This window comes from Maniola hyperantus, chromosome 11 (assembly GCF_902806685.2).
Source record: "Maniola hyperantus chromosome 11, iAphHyp1.2, whole genome shotgun sequence".
NCBI classification, from domain to species: Eukaryota; Metazoa; Arthropoda; class Insecta; order Lepidoptera; family Nymphalidae; genus Maniola; species Maniola hyperantus.
Genome location: NC_048546.1, coordinates 11,923,349 through 11,943,818, shown reverse-complemented (window position 1 = coordinate 11,943,818; position 20,470 = coordinate 11,923,349). Strand labels below are relative to the sequence as shown.

The following is a 20,470-nucleotide window of genomic DNA, read 5'->3' as shown; positions in this document are numbered from 1 at the left end:
ATATTAAGTATGTATTATTCATAGGTCTAGCGCACTTTATGGTGCGTCCGGTGAGTCTAGCCGCTCGCCTGACTAGATTCTAGATGATGAAAACTCCAAAGTAGATACTCGTAAGTAGACTATACTTATAGCACGCGACAGGTAGAGATGGCAATCGTGGTATGAGGTGGGGGGGACGCGCCGCACGTCAGTCGCGCTATCTCGCACCGGGTTATCGCGGGGGCTGCGCGTGTGTGCGGGGCGTCCCCACCCCGAGTGCCATCTCGATCTGTCGCGTACTTTATACACATCGTTTGATTTTTATTGTCTGGCTGCATACAAAATAGATTCTTACAAGAGTCTCCCAATGCAATATGAATCCGGAACTTCTATCTTGCAATCGATTTTACGCATATTATCTACTCGTATGTCAATAGATTTTTGTCAAAGTTGCACTAAGTATTAAATATTTTTTACCTACTTTTCAAAAGTATGTTATGGACGTTTGTATACTAATATTTAAAAATATATACTTAACTAGCTGATGCCCGTAAATTCGTCCGCGTGGATTTAGGTTTAAGAAAAATCCCGAGGAAACTCTTTGGATACCGTTGCTCCGTTGCAGCGTGATTGACGGATGAACAAACAAACAAATACACTTTCGTATTTTTAACATTCAGTAGTGATACCTATCATTTTCATACTACCTAGCTAGACAGTTAAGTTAAAAGGGTAGTTAACATTTGCATGAGAATACGAAAGTGCAAACTTTCCATAATCTCTACGTAGAAAATGTAGCTCTTTTAGAAAATGTAATCCATTTGTGAATAATGTTAACTCTAAGTAGTCTTATAGGTTTATATTTTTTATAAGGTTTCCTTCGTAAATGCCACCTGCCTGTCGGCCGGGGTCAAGGCTTCCAACCTGGGGGTGCAACTGATGTAGGCTCCACCTAATAGTTCGTTTTATTAATCCGTTAAACAAAGTTGATTTTAATAGCTTTCCTATTAAGTATGCAGTAGACACTATGTGATAGCCTAGTGGTTAGGACGTCCGCATCATATACGGGTCGGGGGCTACATCCCTAACTTTTCCAGTTATGTGCGTTTTAATCAATTAAATATCACTTGCTTTAAACGGAGAAGGAAAATATCGTGAGGTAACCTGCATGCCTGGGAGTTCTTTTTTAACCGACTTCAAAAAAAGGAGGAGGTTCTCAATTCGTCGGAATCTTTTTTTTTTTTTTTATGTATGTTCCCCGATTACTCGAAGACGCCTGGACCGATTTTGAAAATTCTTTTTTTGTTTGAAAGGGTATACTTCAAAGTTGGTCCCATTTAAATTTGGTGAAGATCTGATGAACATCTTCGAAGATAGATACTGGAACTCCTCAACGGATAAGAGTAAATTGCTCGCGATCAGTGTAATAGCTTAGTAAACAGTAGATTTTTAAGCAGTCATAGCATAATTCCATGGGGCCACTAAAAATTGTAAAATAAAATTTTTTTACAAAAAAAATAAAAACCGACTTCGATACGCAAACACTAAAAATTGAAAAATAATTTAATTTATTACCGAATATATTATGTATACAAGAGTTAATATAGTTCCATAATAATATTTTTTGGGGTTGGTGCCAATGAGGTGCCATTGTGGAGTCTCATAAAAATATGAAGTCTAGACGATTCGCGCAGCTAAAGCTAATTGGCACCGGCACCAAAAAGTATTATTATGGAACTGTATTAACTCTTGTATACATAATATATTCGGTAATAAATTAAATTATTTTTCAATTTTTAGTGTTTGCGTATCGAAGTCGGTTTTTTGTGGTGGATGGACTGCGTGGCTTTAACGCTTCTCATTCTGGGAGGAGACACCTGCTCTGTAGCAATAGGTTGATAATGATGATGGTGCGATAGAACTTTGATCTGTAGCGGCCCAAACTAATGAGAAATACACACTGCTTATACATGGCATAGGTGCTTATTATTAATTTCATGTTGAGCAGGTTAAATGGATGACTATATATGATTATTTGATTGGGTACATGTTTATTCCAATTATTCTCTCAATGGAAACATTGAGAATAGTAGGCTTCACTTGAGTGGAATTTCCTAAAATCGTTGAGGCGGTGGAATTTTCAAAGCACGTGTTTTTTCTAACGTATCGTAACGTAACGTATGACGTCTTTATTTTTCTAACCGAAAGCCCAAATTCTTTTTGTCATGGATATAACTTTTAAAATAACAGACTTTCCCACAAACTTTTATATAGGGGTGAAATTTCGGAAAAGTCTTTCTCAACCACTGACTGATTATATTGAGAAGCACTCATGCTTACGTCACAGTTCACGACCTCTGCTTATAGTGCTTACGTCTTATAAGAACCCCACTGTCATGTCAAGTTTCTAACTTCAGCGGGCTGGACTGCGCGTTGGTAGATCAGTCAGTCAGGTATTTATATGTATAGACTAGCTCCTGCTCGCGACTTCGTTCGTCTGCATGGACTACACAAATCTTAGCGGATGCCTATGACATAGGTATCTGACTGCATGCCAAATTTCAGCTCGATCCGTCTTGTAGTTTGAGCTGTGCGTTGATAGATCAGTCAGTTCGTCACCTTTTCCTTTTATATATTTAGATTTTGTATATTATAATGCAACGATTACTACAATTTACTTCATCATAAAATGTACCTACCTAAGGCAATACTCACAAATTAAATTTACGTTTCCACTTCAGTAATAGAACACTCATCCAATTTGTTTCACATCGATCTCGACATTTGCTCGTATTTTCTCGGAATTCGCCAAGAAAATAAATTTAGTGAAAACGTGAGATGATGTTTCAACTATCCGCAAGAGATGAGATCAGAAAACGAAGTTTATTTCGTACGAAAGCTTTCTCAATTTTCAGAAAAGTGTTTATCATTTTGTAAACAAAAGGCCTATCACTACTCCCATTATAAATGCTGAAAGTATGTTTGTTTGTTGGTTTATGGTTTGTTGGTTTGTCCTTCAAGCACGTCGCAACGGAGCAATGGATCGACGTGATTTTGTGCATGGGTATAGTCAAAGACGAGGAAAGTGAAATAGGCTACTTTTTATCCCGGGAAATTAAAGAGTTCCCACGGAATTTTCATAAACCTAAATCCACGAGGATGAAGTCGTGGGCATCAGCTAGTAAGTTATACGTAGCGTGTCCTAGAGTAGAGGTTTGGACAGGATATGCAAATACAGGGTAACTTTTACATAATAGAGTATGCAATATGCATCGCCCGTATGGAATGCTCGCTGAATATATGCTGCGCCGTTATCTTCACGTCTCGACATACATTTAAGTACTAGCTTAGTCCTGCGACTTCGTCCGCATGGACTACACTTTCAAACCCCTATTTTACTTCCATATTGAGTAATGAATAACTCGCTTTATATCGAAGGTCGATTTGCATGCCTTTGTAATGTACATAAAGGTAGGTACATAAAGTGCAACGGAGCGTGTCCACGTGCAATAAACTTTTTCGCTGCACCCTCGAAGCCTTACAGTAATTCAAGATCACTACCCTAACATGCACTCGTATATTTATATGTTTTGCTGTTATTTTATTATTGTTCGTGATTTAATTAGAAGGAAAAAGTGTATAAAGAAATAGTTTCCGTCGTCTAATACGAATATAATTAAAAGGAAAAGGTGACTGACTGACTGACTGATCTATGACGCACAACTCAAACTATACAGGATGGATCAGCTTAAATTTGACTAACAGCTAGGCTATTATGACGTAGGAGGCATCCCCTAAGAAAGGATTTTTGGAAGGATTTAAGATACACCTAAAGGGGTGTAGTTACATAGGGGACAAAAATTTGTGAGTTTGTAATTTTTTTAGTTGTTAAATGATTCATGAAAACTGGTACTAGGACTTTCGATCAATTATATTGACGCTTACTTTGTTTATAATTTTCAGCTTCACTAAATATGTAAGACTATTGTAGCTAAGTACCTACGCGCCGCTAACTTTTCTGAGTTATATATGTGTATATAATGTATATGCAATTAAATAGATACCTTAGCGGTAAAGGAAAACATCGTGAGGAAACCTGCATGCCTGAGAGTTCTTCATAATGTTCTCAAAGGTCTGAGAAGTCTGCCAGTCCGCTCTTGGCCAGTGCAGCGTGGTAGAACTATGGCCAAAAACCCTTCTCCTACGTATACGAGTATTGATGGGTTGATCATGATGATGAGGATGATAGTAAGTAAGTATCATTAGATTACCCAGTAGATCGTAAGTAGGCAGGCACCTACTGTATAACGATAATAAAAGGGTTGGGTTATGTGGTGCCAAGCTGGTCGCCCTTGACCGCTTTGCTTTTAACCTACTTGTCTACATTTGGATATAGAATATACGTGACTAGTAATCCCCCTAGGCCCCAAGTGCTTTAAATCTGTTACATAATTACATACTTCCTATAGTGGTAACAACTACCACACTATGTCTGCAATTTTTCTCATACATTATATCTACGCTACGGTGTTATTTTGGATATAGAAGCAAGACAGAGGCTTTGCGGAATTCCATGATATATAATAATATGCAATATAGTATCCATAATTATTTTGTACTTACACTAACATCTAAGTATACCCACTGTATTGACAAATGAATAAATGAATTTGTATGAAAAAATTAAGCTTGCATAGTAGTGCTGTGTAAACGTTATTTGTATGAACTAGGAACGACCCAATTTCCGGTTATTCTCTTATCTCGATTCTCGGCCTACCTCTATCTCTTATTATCTGACATAGCTACTACTTAGATAATACACAAATTTCTAAATTAAACTGAACGCAAAAAAATAATTCTATCCTTTTCCACAGGAAATTAGGAAAAACACTAAACATGGACTTGCCAAAGTCCAGAATCTTATCCTCAGTGTACAAAAAATATTTGGGAAGTTCTGGCAAAAGTTAATAATAAAATCAATTGATCTTTGTGTAGGTAAGTAAAGTAGGTACATCGCAGCGTCTGGCGTCGACATGTCTCCAAAGTCCAAACTATGCCATTTAAAGTTTTGTATTTAGTTTCAACTTTATTGAATTTATTGAAAAGTTACTTGAACATTTGCAACTGTAAATGTATTTATGGAAATACAAATGGGACTATGTTATATTTTACTTTGTACCTACTAAGACTATTGAAATAGTAGGCGTTATCGCGTGGAACTTGAAAATTAAATTAAAATCTTTCGATAGGTACCTACCTACCTACTATTCGATTACCTAATTCATTGTTTTGAATAGATAGTCTTTAGGATCTCTTAAGGAAAGGAAGGAAGGAGTTTCTTAAGGAAAATAAATACAAAAAGTTAAACTTATTAATATTTTAATAGTAAGACTGTTTATTTCTACTTAAGATAACTACTTACTTATGAGGTACTTGATACAAATAAGGCCTATGCTCGAAAAAGGCCTACTCTCCCGAAAACCCGGTTAAATAAATGTAACATAAACGATTCTTCACGCACATACATACTACGGCCCTATGATTAGGTACGAACTGCTCAGGCGCCCTGCGCCTATTCCCTGAGCTTGTTGCGACACCTTCTTTGTGGAAGTCGGGTTTTCCGCGGCGCACTATAAAATTTTCGTAATAACAAGGCAAGTTATTAGGTTTTATATTGACATTTTATATAAACTAATAAGTAGTTATAATACCTTAGCCATTATATTAGATAATTATTGCTTTCATTTTCATCATTTTGAATAATGGAACGAATTATGGAACTTTATATTTTATCTGGTACGGTACCGAATAAGGCCCTAGGCCTTAATTGTAACCCTAGGCCTTAATATAAATCCCGCATTTTAATACGCATTTTGATGTCTAGCTCTCAAAGTACTACGAATAACTAAATCTAAAAAGGCTCCTAAACGTGCTACTTGGTCGGAAGAAAGCTTAGCAGCCTGCAGCGGCAGTTTAGTGCCTTGTATACAGCAGTGCAATTTAATAAGGCCTATATTTTTTTTTATTTTTTTTGGTAAAAAAATCGTTTTTTTTACAGAATGTGTGCTTTATTTATTTAATTACGAGTGACAATATTTTTTTAAATAATTTATTCATATTATTGTTAATATGAGAGCTTAAGTCTGACAAGCCATCTGTGTTTATAAATGTTTAATTACTGTAATAAAAAGCTTAGTTATCAAAAGATAGAAGGTAAATAAAGGCTGTAAAATAGTATTTTTTTAAATAAATAGATTTTTAACAAGATTTTATGAGTTTAGAGTTTACAGGCCTTATTTGGTAGATGTAACTTATTATGGCCACTAGCTAAGGTTTTTGTATTGTTGATTTTGTCTTCATTTTATTAGATATTGCTAATGTTTTACTCCATTAATTTGATATTAATAAACATCTAATACTAATTTATTGAAGTTTTTTTGATACACACCTATATTTATTTTGTAATCAACTATTTAAATAAGGTAGGCCTTATTTGTATCAGTTACCTTGCATAATTATTATCTCCTCATGGTGTTTTTCTTTATCAAGAAAAACAGAACATTTCCAGCTAAGAAGGTAACTTTAAAAGGTAGTTAAGTTGACTTAATTAGTATAATCGAACTGAAAACCTATATTACCTTCGAAATATAAAATTTCGTTGTAGTAGGTACCTATTTTAATAGTAGTCCTACAAAATAGGTTAGGCGATCAAGGTCAATCGACATTTAGATATTTTCCACTGTGTGTCCATAACCTTGTTTGGAAAAGCTGCTTACATGCCGGTTGAAAACAACTCTATTTCACCTCTTTATATAGAGCTATAACTGTGAGTTCGACAGATTTGAACTTGGCTTATTTTTAGGGTTCCGTACCTCAAAAGTAAAAACCGAAACCCTTATAGGATCCCTTTGTTGTCTGTCTGTCTGTCTGTCCGTCTATCTGTCAAGAAACCTATAGGGTACTTCCCGTTGACCTAGAATCATGAAATTTGGCAGGTAGGTAGATCTTATAGTTGACATTTGGGGAATAATCTGAAAACCGTGAATTTAGGCTCACAAAAAAAAAACACACAAAAAAAATTAAATTGTGGTCGTGAACTAATAATTAGTATTTTCAATTTTCTAAGTAAGATAACTATATCAAGTGGGGTATCATATGTAAGGTCTTCACCTGTGCATTCTAAAACAGATTTTTATTTATTTTTATGTATCATAGTTTTTGAATTATCCTGCAAAATGTCGAAAAAATACGACTGTAGTACGGAACCCTCATTGCGCGAGCCTGACTCGCACTTTTTACTAGTAACGCAGATCTGCTCTGATGTAGCTATCTGAGTACTTACGTGGTTAGGTACTTTTTTATATATAAAAGAATATGAGACAAGTTCATCATGCTGACCATTGACCAATATTCCCCTTTCCACTCCAACTAAGCGTTAAGCTTGTGAAAACAATAGTGCAAACGGGTGGAGTTTGAACCGGCGACCTTTCGGATTTCAGTCCGCTCATTTAACTGTTCAGATACTTATTTATATAGCTTTTTTTAATAGAGATAGCGAGCAGACGAGCAGGTGGGTCACCTGATGTTAAGTGATTACCGCCGCCCATGAACATTTGCCGCACCAGAGGAACCGCCGATGCATTGCCGGCCTTTTAAGAATTTGTTGGTCCACCCCTTGAATATCCCAAAGCTTAAGAATCGCGTTTTAAATCTAAATTCTAATAGGTATGGTTTCTGAAAATTAGCCTTTCAGAACGGCTTACTAAAAAAGTAATGAGATAAGATATGCGATCTTATTATACTTAGAACTCATGTTTTTTAGACGTTTTAGGTTAAAAGTTGTTAATTTTTCACAAACCTGGAATTCCATATGCATGCCAAAAAATAAAACTTCTTATGTTAAATACATAGATACTTCAGAAGTTTTATTATTTAGGCTAAAGATCAGAAAATTGGAAACTTGGTATTTGTAGTTGACTTGCCTTTTCCTTTGAGTCTGACTATGGTTTCTATACGATCTAAGTAAGTTTACCAATACGGAATAAGTAGGTACCTGCGATGTTATGAACAAAACTTGAATAAAAGCTGTGACATGATAGCATTTTTAGATAGGTAGGTATGTCTGACGACTATCAAGTCTAACGTATCACCATTTCCATATCTATGATTCAATCGTTGTTGACAATGCTTCAGTATGCTTAGTACGAGATTTTATGTCTCACCAACGATGATAGTATTCGAGTGTCGAAACACTTCAGCGTTATAGTAAACTGGATCTTAACCGTCTTGTTTTAAAGCTCAACTTTGTCTACACATCTACATTCTTCAGCCAGCGCTCCAAGCGGAAACGTTGCGAAATTAAAATCAGTGGTATTGAACTTTTGACTTCAACTCTAGGATCTTACGATCCATTTTACTTTGACGTTATTGTGTTCAACTCTCAAATACTATTAACGTTGGTGAGACGTAAAATCTTATACTAAGCGGACAGTATCGAGCCTGCGTACGCTCGTCGCGTGTGAAGGCGCGATAGGACGACTGTCACGGCAGCGGCACGTGCAAATGCTACAGGTACCGAACATGGCACTGACCTCTACTAATACAAGTACTCTGGACCTGCGATTGCCGACCTGATTTGAACCAAATCGATTTTCGACATTCTGATAGCAGACGTAAGCGTCGTGTAAGCGTAACTACTTGGAACTAAATGTTAGTGATGAGACATCTGACAACACGAACATAGTGTCAACACGAAGACCATTTGACTCAAAGTGCCAATTTTGATTCCCGGTATGCTAGGTGGGGCGATTCGAAGCGGCACAAAAAATAAATGTTATTTTGTAAGGCACACCTCTTCCAGTGTACCTACTTATATATATGTCCATCTCAAATTTTTGTGATACCCAGATATCATATTCAACCAAGTAGGTACAGGTAAAATAAAGGTAAACAAAGGCAAATGGAGGCTTTTTATATCATCATAAATTTTCAATCGATGAACATTATATTACCGATATAGTTAGATAGTTTTTTAGTGTTTTACCTACACTTCAAGCCGCTTCAGTACTGAGTGAACATACATATCACAAATTTCGCCACTCGCAGCAAGCGTACTACAGCTTAGTGGTCAGAGCGTCGGGCGCGATTCCAGGAGACGCGGATTCGATGCCTGCCGGTCCGCAATTTTTGATAGGTATTTAAAATTATTTAGATGCCTAGATAGATCGCTCTCTTTTAAGTTAGCCCGCTTCCATCTTAGATTGCATCATTTCTTACCACCGTGAGATCGCAGTCATGGGCTAACTTGTAACGTAATAAAAAAACAAAAAATAGGATAGCCGCTTGTTTTTGGCTTGATATTGCATGTACACCATTGAAGGTGTTCCAAGGCTGCGTATTTCGATGCGTGACCGCTATTTCGTAGGTGGGTACCTACTCCGAGCCTATGTGCCCTGCCCATTGTCACGTCTAATAAACACGTACCTTCCTATTTACCAAATGTGGTTACGTGCATATCTTTGACATGAAACGTAACGTAAGTAAACAATAGCACAGTTTTTCCTTTATAAGAAACTAGACGATGCCCGCGACTTCGTCAGCGTGGGTTTAGGTTGTTGAAAATCCTGTGGGTAGGTACTCTTCAATTTTCCGGGATAAAAAGTAGCCTATGTCCTTGCCCGGGATGCAAGCTATCTCTGAACCAATTTCGTCAAAATCAGTTGGACGGTTGAACCGTGAAAAGCTAGCAGACAGACAGACACACTTTCACATTTATAATAATAGTATGGATTGTAGATGATTCCAAATCAAACACATTTGCACCAGTTAAGTACCTAGGTACCTACATTTTAAATTGTGACTGTACCCGTAGTTTAAGATTTTACGTCTCACCAAACGTTGCTAGAATTCTAGAGTTGAAACACAATAACATCAAAGTAAAATGGACCTAAAGAGCCTTTAATTGAAGTCAAATATTCAATGCCACTGATTTTAATTTCCCAATGTTTCCGCTTGGAGCGCTGGCTGTAGAAGTGTACACAAACTTGAGCTTTAAAACAAGGCATTTAAGATCCAGTTTACTGTAACGCGGAAGTATTTCGACTCTCGAATTTGGTTTGGTTTGGTGAGACGTAAAATCTTATACTACGGGTACTGAAGCACAGTTTATGACAGTTAGGGAATTTCTAACAAAACGTCGAGGTTTCGACGTCACTGCAGGCGTCAAATATTACCTATTACATTTGATGCAGGTAGCCCTAACATAGCCCCATTTTACTTTGAGTTTACGTCCCCACACTCCAATATTTGACATATCGTCGATTCAATATCAATGCGAGAGTTTCCTCACTCTAGTTCACTCTGACTAAAAGGAAAGTATATACTTATAAGGGAAAGGGAATGTATGTTGAGGTTCAATAGCTCTCGTCTCGTCTCGTCTCGAAAAAGGGCCCACTTGTACATCTGGATTTAAAAAAAACAGCCCATAGAGATTGTAATTCTATGATTCGCCTATGACCTTTCCTTTTATAGGACGTTTAATGAGTATCGTAAAAAGAACAGCTATTCGTACAATTTCGTAGCGACTAGCTATATAAGTTTTTATGGCGAAAGTATGATCATGAAACGTTTGGTATTTTACGCCCTTAACAATAATTTATCCAGGGTGGAAAGCGGACATCGGATGTTTTGGATAACATAGATACAATAAAGAAGGCAGAAACATTTCTTATTAACCGACTTCATACAAATTTCTAGATCCAACTCCTCAATCCTGATGCTACAGGGTTACTGCCCGCCTAAGTTATCAAGATTCAAGAAGTTTTTATAGTGAATTAACGTTGTAAGTACCAAGCATCGACTTTACGATTGGACTCTAAGTCCCAACTCCTCAACCCTGATGATGTAGGGTACAGCACTCCTAAACGGTAGTGATTTAGGAACTGCGGATGATGCAATATAATTTTTGGTGCCAAGCATAGACTACAACATTGAACTGCGGATCCCAACTCCTCAATCCTGATGTTGCAAGCTACTGAACTCCTAAGCCGTGGGGATTCGGGAATTTCTGATGGTGAATTGATATTTTAGGTATCAAGCAACGGCTTCATGTTTACACTCCAAGCATCCAAGTCTCTTTTATGAAACTTACTAGCATTGTCTTTTATCAATAACTTATTCACGATATGAATAGTTTTCAAATAAAGCGCGGCGGAAACTTCTTATCGTGAATGTTCCACTATTGACGTCTCCAACTTTCAAGGCACAATAGACATTTCACATTCAATGAAGGAAAGCTTTTGAACTCAATATCAGCAGGTAAACTATGGGTACACATGATAACAACGTGGAAGTTTGTGCACCTCAATGTATTAATTTTATTTTATTTTATTCATTTATTTGTAACTAGCTGATGCCCGCGACTTCGTCCGCGTGGATTTACGTTTTTCAAAATCCTGCGGGAACTCTTTGATTTTCCGGGATAAAAAGCCTATGTGTTAATCCAGGGTATAATCTATCTTCATTCTAAATTTCAGCCAAATCCGTCCAGTAGTTTTTGCGTGAAGGAGTAACAAACATACACACACACACACACACAAACTTTCGCCTTTATAATATTAGTCGGGATCAACAGCGTTACAGATAATATAATTTAACATTTCAGACTGCTTAATTTGAAATAGGATAGAACCTAAAGTCTTGCATAGAAGCAGGCGCAGTAACGCCTTATTTAATTGATATACAAGGAACCAAAAGCTTAATCTATATACTTATATAAAATTCAAAGTCCTGACTGACTAACCGCCTGACTGACTTATATATCAATATCAACGTACAGCCTAAACCGCTGGTCCTAGAGGGTGTGTTCTTTGTAAAGACTAATAAAGGATTTTTTGAAAATCCATCCCTAAGGGGGGTAAATAGGGGATGGAAGTTTGTATGAAAGTCTATCATTTTTAAAGTTACATCGATGAAAATTGGTATACGACGAAAGCCGAAGCGAAGGCGGGGCGGGTCATCTAGTTTGCTATATTCCGCTGAAACAGACAAATCTATTTATATGGTGCAACATGCAGCATGCGATATGCACCGCCTGCACTCCCACTGCTAAACATTTTTGAAGCGCGCGGATTTTTGACGCCTCTTCTCCAGTAATATGAGATTTCTATAGGTGTCTAAGTATTTAAGGTTATTGAACTGAGCATGTTTTATTAGGGTTGTTTGTTTACTTAGCCTTAATTCGCACAGTCGTCGACCGGAGAATAAATTTTGTTCAGTGCCTACATGATAATATGCTACACTGTTTCATTTGTAGATCTAATAAAATGATGCTTTTACCTGATTGCTTGTAGGTATGTTTTAATTGGTTTTTACTTTACATACCGACGTAGTACGTAGTGTTGTATAGTATCAGCGGTTTATTTTAATTTCGGTAATCCATAAGTTGATAATAATTGAAAATTATACCGAAATTCAAATAAACCAGGTATTCAAATACATATTATATTATGCTTATAGTTTTTCGTTATTCAGCGTTGAGAAGTAAAGATAATTAGAAAAAAATATGATAAAATAAAATCCTAAAAAAATCTCGAAAGTACCTAATAATTTTTTATTTTAATCGTAAATTGGTCTGGGGAGCCACCAAACAGCTACGTCGTAGCCAATCCGTAGCTATTTTCTCAGTCTGCTTTCGAAATGTTTAAAAAATTAGAGCTTAGAAAATAATAAACTAACTTGATCATTATTCATGACTAGACGACGCTAAAGCCTAGAAAATCCTAACCAGTGACTAATAGTTCTAAGCACTAGGTACATTCTAGAACGCTTTTATCATTAAATTAGTAATAGGTATTATTATATACCCATTACTCACATGATTCATCAATTTTTGTGGGGTTTCACAAGTTATTTGTTAAATTTGTTATTAAACGCGTTGCTGGGACTACGGACGGTATCTCTAGCACAAGTTTAATAATAGTTTTCGAAAACAAAATTCGACGTAGCTTTTCTCTATACATCAATATTCTAGGGAGATATATGCACGAAACCCGCTGGAAGATCACATACAGACAACGTGCGTGAACACCAAGTATAATACGCGACAGGTCGAGACGGCAATCGGGGAGGGAACGCCCCGCACACCCGCATAGCCCCCATGCTAGCCTGCGAGCGAGCGCGGGTGACATGCTGGTACGGGGCGTCCCCCAGCCTCATACCCCGATAGCCATCTCGACCTGTCGCAGACTATAGTTAATCAAATCCAACATTCGGTCGGACTGCGTAGGTACATCAAAGACGTCATCAGATGTTCTTAAAGATTCAGTTTTACACTGAACTCACAATATCGAAACCTTCGAAAACGTAGTTAGTATTCGAGGGAATCAAACTTGTACTAGGGGTATTTACCGCTGTTTTCTGTAATAATATTTACAACTTTGCATACGACCTTGTGGTGGAAAGTGCCTCTGACTGGTCGTATCCGAAACAAACATGATTGATGGGTGTTCTTGTAGACACAATAGCACTCTTTGACCGGGCTTTAACCTGCAGGTTAAACTTATAGTTCTTACGTTAACTAATGGTTATTTGCTTGTCAAACCGAATATCGAAAGTCAATTGTCACGTAATAAATCATAACAATACCTACCTGTCAGCTACAACATGCAAGTACAGTAAAAGCCTATAAAGATGATGATGATGATGATGATGATGGTACCATACAAGTGAGTTTAAGAAAAATTCTAATATCGCACGAAGTGCGTTCAAATTCTATCATGGCTTAGGCGTTTAAGATTTTCTAAATAGGACCAAAACTTCTATTTTACCCCTCAGTCCTTCAAATTATGCAATTTCTAGGTATACTTAATAATATTATTATAACGCTGCCAGTGTCTTCGGAACCTTGCCTTAAGGGACTCCTTTTAATAATATATTTTAGTTATTATATTATATTTTTATGGTTTTTAGTTTTAGGTTCATTGTTCTAGTATATAATATTATATATTTTTTATTTGTCCTTAGATAAGTAACTAACCTGTATTTTATTGAATAAATGAATTATACTAGAAATTACTAGTTACGATTATAGCTTAACGAAAAGAACCCTTAGGTATACCAAGTTTACGGCTTCTGTTCTGAGTATACTTTAGTTTTCCTTGGTTTGCTTACAAGCTAAACAAAACGCAGACACCTCGGAGAAACGCGTAAGTGACGCGATTTTTCCGGCGCTTTAGAATTTCTAGAGTTAAGTGTTCCCTCGTAACATGATTGAACATAGTCAGTTCCCGATATGAGTCCCACAAATTGCTTATGCGCGTGGTCGGCATTTTAGTGACGGTCAGCACTAGACTGAAGTTTCGAGCTGATGGTATGTTTTTATTTCAGCTGACGTCAAAATTACGTAATTTCGATGTTAATGAGACATGGTTCCAGAGCAATAGCAATTTGCGGGACTTAGGTATAACAAGGTCGTACGGGTACCTATTAAATTTTTAAAGTAAACTAAGGAAAACTAAAGTATAGGCTCTAACATACATTTAAGACTTGATACAAGTAGGTTTGTTGTCAAATAACCAGGGTAAGCAATGCCTATATTAATCTTTATAGCGTGCACGTCACACGTGCCGATAGTTACTGTAATTAAAGCTAGAATCACAACATTTACTTAGCAGGCGTACTGTTTGCGTCCATAAAACCGTTGTGGCGTCGTCCGAGTCGCAATATCATTTTGCCGTTTATGGCATGAAATGATGCTTCTATAGGTACGGTACGGATAAAATGTTATGCGCTCTATTTTATGATTTTTAAAATTCCAAAAAGTAAATAGATAAGTTTAAGTAAACCTCTCTATCCGTCAAAGCTTCGCTTCAAAAACATTTTACTTTTACCTATTAGATACTAACACTGAGGCTGCAGTTTTTAAAAGATAAATTTTATATTGATGTGTAAAAGAAAAAATTGTTCCACATCAAATCTTACCTATAACTCAATAAGATAAACAATAAAATAAGAGTTGGTTTTCCTCCACTTTAGCGTTAAAGTCAACATGCCTCAAGCAGAAGAAGCGCCGGAATAGTACATCAGAGGTAAATAAAATAATGTCATTAACTAAGTAGTACCTACTCACTCCAGGCAAAAAACTGAAATTGTAAGCTTTAGCATTAAAGAAAATTTCATTTAAGACAAGCTCCACAGACTTTAAGTGAAGCAATTTTCTAAGTCGCACCTGATGCTTACCATCTTCTAAGCCCTACGCCACAGCTGTGACCAGGTACCACTACCTTTCATAATATATACCTACCTGCATTAAATCTAGAAAGAGAATTGTCGTGCCAAATTGACTAACATAAACATATTCTAATCGTATCATTAGGTATCGTCATGATCAACCCATCGCCGGCTCACTACTGAGCACGGGCCCCCTCGAAGAATGAGAAGTATGACGAACCTAGGTCCTAGATGTCATCTCCAGTTAAAAAAAAAGTCAATATTGACGTCGATCCGTTAATTCGTTGCGGCGTGATTGAAAGATGAAGCAGCAAACAAACAAACATTCTTTCGCATTAAGGTATAATATGGGTAGTAATTCTGGGGTTTCTATCTATGGGTATGTATGTAGGTAGGTACATAAATCGGCAGCATGTTAAAAATGATCCCTCAACTATGCAGATACCGTAGGCAGTCGTTCTAATCTAATAAAGAGTGTACCTACTTAAATACTTATAAGCGTTTAGCGGTGCATGCAATGGGTAGGAGTAGTACTAACCTACGTATAACAAATTAGTCTTGGCATATATCCAATCCACTTCCGTGGGTCTTATAATCCCATTTACTGCAACACAAGATAGGTATAAAATAAATACGGTAACACACAGCACCGTAGAGCTAGACCACTGCGAAAAAATCCGTGGGGTATTTTATCGTAGTATAACACACGAGTAGATATGGATGCATATATACTCATGTGGTAGTAACCACAATATCTACTCATGTGGTAGTAACACCGTATCGTATTTATGTAGGTAAGTATGGTGGTAGGTATTTCATCAGAATCACTCTATTCTTGTCCAACGTTTGGAGTTGGGATCATGAATTTAGCGTGCAAGATTGATGTTTTAATCCCTGATAATATCGGATAGGTATTTTACAATTTACCTATTTTTGGTGAACCATTTCGCTTGTTTATTTTTCTCAAGATATGAAGATAGACTTTCAGCTATGCGACCAGTAAGATTGAAAAAATATTATTAAACCTGTCTCGTTTTAATTGAAACTTAAATCTGAGCAAATCAAAGTAGGTACAATAGTCGGCAAGTACATCGACCTTTAGAATGAGATTTCGGCTTTGTAGAAAGTTGTCTCTGTCATTCATACCTATGTGACGTTTCGTCGGTCTCAACAACAGGGACAACGCTTTACAACTGTACGCTTAGATCTCAGCCTTGTTAATGTTCTAATATTAGTGAGCGTGCCTGTCTAATATAATAGTCACCGGCTTTTAGCTCATTAAACTTACCTAATAAAGCGGCTGTAAAAAAATTAGAATGTAGCTGAAACATGCCACGCCCGTCTAATCGAGCCATCATGCACAAACAACACGGCATGTACCTAATCTACATTAAGTATAACAGGTAGACTCGATTACATAATTCGTATATTCTGATAAACATCTATGTTACACGATTATTATCGATCAATTTAATTTCTAAATCGTGTGCAATTCTATAGGGTAGTTACAGCAGCCGACAGAAAAATTGTACATTGACCTTTGGAAAGGGATTTCGGTTTCGTAGAGCGTTGTCTCTGTCACTTATACCTAAGGGATGTTTTGTCGGTCTCAACGACAGGGACAACGCTCTACGAAACCGCTACCTCTTTCTAAAAGTTGATGTACAATGTGTGTATTTCCTGTTGGGTACTGTAATTGTGATTAATGTTTCTCAAAATCGAATTTCGTCCACGGCAGCCCTAGAATCGTTGATTCTCGCCTCGCGTTGATTCTCTTGCAATCTGACTTAAACCTAAGAGTGAGCTTTTAAAAAATTCACGAGCACTCTGCATCTGATGTCGTTATGCAAAAATTCGCCGGCCATAAAACAAGCGCGAAATTGAAGGAGCATCCAGGCAACGTCGTTATTCACTTGAATTTTTCACGAATCCTTTTCACACATGTGGATGTGTACCTAGATAGGTTTCTTGTGTAGATTCTGTGAATTATTTGTTTTATGCCTGCTCCTCAGAATACAGTCTGTATCAATAGATCTCAATCTCAATAGTACCTACGTGACAGAATCGGTGAGGGAAACTGCACACCCGCACAGTCCTCGCACTAACCCAGTGTGGGTGAGTGCGGGTGACGTGCGACTGTGCAGGCCGGCCCCCCGCCTCATACTCTGATTGCCATCTCAATTCTCAACCTGTAGCCTGTTGGAAGACATCTCCCCACTAGGTGGACGAACGACGTCAAACAAGTCGCACTCGCAAGGAGCCGCTGGATGGTGGCGGCGCAAGACGTGGCGTGTGGCCGTGAAGAGACCTAGATGTCAAACAATGGACGTCTATCGGTTGACAATGATGTTGATGTTGGTAACATTACAAAGTTGTAAGTTAAGTACTTGTAGTAAGGGAAGCATAGGTACCTCAGTGGGAACCTGCACCTAAGTATTCCGTATAATCTAAATATATAAAAGGAAAAGGTGACTGACTGACTGACTGACTGATCTATCAATGCACAGCTTGAACTACTGAACGGATCGGGCTGGAATTTGGCATGCAGATAGCTGTTATGACGTAGGCATCCGCTAAGAAAGGATTTTTGAAAATTCAACCCCTAAGGGGTAGAAATAGGGGTTTGAAATTTGTGTTGTCCACGCGGACGAAGTCGCGAGCATAAGCTAGTATATCTATAAAATTTCATTCAGATTTGGGTACTTTATATAGTCTGGTTGTATAAATGAAAATAAACTTCTCCAAGTAGAAATTAATCATTTTACAATACCTATAAAGTTTTAAAGCTCATACAAAAGAACAACCGTATTTATACTCCTAGCTGGTTCTTTTTACGATGATCCCCGTCGTTAAATTGCTTCAACATAAGTAGGTACCTAGGTAGTTAGGTGCCTACTGCCTATACCTAAATCCAACTATTGATTTTACAGTTTGATATAAAAAAATATACCTAGGTACCTACCTGGTAAAAATAACATATTATTGGAAATAAAAATACAGGTAGGTACAATGTGTAAGAAGCTTCACTTCTGTCGGATGTCGACACCTCACGACTTTTTTAATGAAGGGGCGTGTCTCCTTGTACCTAGATTCGTATACCTACTATCCAACTTACACACGTCATATACCTACTATACTTACTTACCTAAACTGCTGCTGCTGTCCTATAGGTAGGTATATCAAGCTGTTAACTGCAAAAAATAGTTTAAAGTTATCGCCAAATATAATATGGGATTTTTACAAAAATATTTCTAAAAAGTTTGATATGTAAGACCAAACTAAAATCTAGCTAGAAACATTGGTCCTACGTAGCACTAGTTTTTAGAAATATAGATTTTGTCCATGTTTTTGGCTAAGTATAACTCAAAAACCATTTTTTGCTTTTTAGATACAAGTACTTAAGTAGGACGGTAATAAATAAGTATAGGTTAAGAAACTTACACGCCTAACAAATTAATTATGCTAGCCTAGGTAACAAATTGCCCAGCAATAAAAAAGTTATGCCTACCAAATTAAATCCGTGAATGTAGTAATAATAATTACCCACCTACTGCATTAGTTAGTGCCATTTGGCATACCTACCTAGTTATACAGTAGGTATCGAATAAAGGCTTGGATACATGGGTAGCGTGACGGTAGCGACGTTGCTGAAGGTACGTTGTATTAAAGCGTTTACACTGTGAAGTGCGCATGCGATTCCCGCTGCAGCAAACGGATGCCGTTTTCGTCGCGCTCTGGAATGTAACATGCTTCATATTTTTATAAGTATAAATCTCTTACGTCTGAACTGACGTGATTAGTCGGAGTAGGGTATGCCCACCTAGTTTTGAACCCGTCCAATGTCCTTTTCAAAGGACATCTGCTTGCGACGTCACGCAAACTGGTTATCACTCACAATAGTTTAAGCTAAAATGCTTCAATTTAATTAATATAAATATCATTTTCAGTTTCTTTTATCACAAATCGCGACGCGTGCGCGTGCGCTTTGAGTGATAATACAGCTCAAGCACATCAAGCGATCAGTGTGACAAAGCTTTCTCGCGGCTTTTTCAATGACAAAGTCACAATAACTGCGAGAGTTTTCATTTTGGCTGTGACCGTGAACTGCCGTGCATCATAGAAGTCGCGCGCCGCTGCCACCGCGCTTTGCGTGTGTCCAAGTCTTTATCCCGTATTTGAATACTAACTTACCACATTCACAATTTCACAATGCGGTGGTAGTCAACGTCAGCTATTTTGCAGTTATATTTTTGCTGCAAAAGCGCTTGCACGATTTGTTGGTATTATACGAGTAGAAGCATCAGGATTTTGAACGAAAATGCAGTATTTAATGCGTCGTGTTAGGTTACGTGCTCTAGTGCAAAATACATTATTGGTATTTGAAACTCATAACTTCTTTTGTTGTTCTAAATTATGTTGTCCAGAAAACTTGAAATGGTTAGTAAATTGTGTTTATTTTTTAACTAAGTAGGTAGGTACCTACCTAGTATCTTTAACTTAATGCTTACAAGTATAAGGTTTATAGAATATTTTTAGCTTGCCTACGTAGGTACCTAGTTAGTACGTAGGTAGGTGCTTAATGTAAATAGGTAAATACCTACTAATAAGTTTTGTTTAAGGTAAATCCCGACTAATAATATTATTAATGCGAAAGTTTGTATGTGCGTGTGTATGCGTGTGTGTGTATGTTTGTTACTCCTTCACGCAAAAACTACAGGATGGATTTGGCTAAAATTTGGAATGGAGATAGATCATACCCTGGATTAACACATAGGCTACTTTTTATCCCGGAAAATAAAAGAGTTCCCGCGGGATTTTGAAAAACGTAAATCCACGCGGACGAAGTCGCGGGCATCAGCTAGTAGGTAATAAATGTTTAAAGTGTCGCTTTCAATGCATTCAAATCACCCTATTTATTAAAAATGTAGGTAGGTAGGTATGTACTCGTGCATTGGAGGCAGGCAGTAGGTACTTCTACAGTTATTCGAGGCAGTCCATTCAAATCCGAAATTCAGTCTTCGAATTCATAATTTACATTATAGTGTTTTACATTTAATTGTTCTGGTATTTCAGTTTGGTACCTAGCTACGTAATGCGATATTCTTAACGAATTAATAAAATATTATATGGAATAGATTCAACACCATGGTGTTAGGCTGATTAGACTGAAAAAATTAAAAGTGCAAAATTGACTTTTTTTTAAAAGTGTTCTCTATTATTGCATTCCACAAAAGAAATAAAAAAATTAACTGATTTTGATGAA

At 37.1% G+C, this 20,470-nt stretch overlaps 2 protein-coding genes across 2 annotated transcripts in view; one reads left to right on the top strand and one right to left on the bottom strand.

Moving 5' to 3' along the window:
* Mms19 (MMS19 nucleotide excision repair protein) overlaps positions 1 to 7,520 on the bottom strand; it is a 404,347-nt gene extending 396,827 nt beyond the window's left edge. The window contains exon 1 of the mRNA XM_069501715.1: positions 7,504 to 7,520. The gene's annotated coding sequence lies outside the window, so the exon portion shown is untranslated. The remainder of the gene's footprint in view (positions 1 to 7,503) is intronic.
* LOC117986511 (5'-3' exonuclease PLD3-like) overlaps positions 1 to 20,470 on the top strand; it is a 47,663-nt gene that overhangs the window by 8,839 nt on the left and 18,354 nt on the right.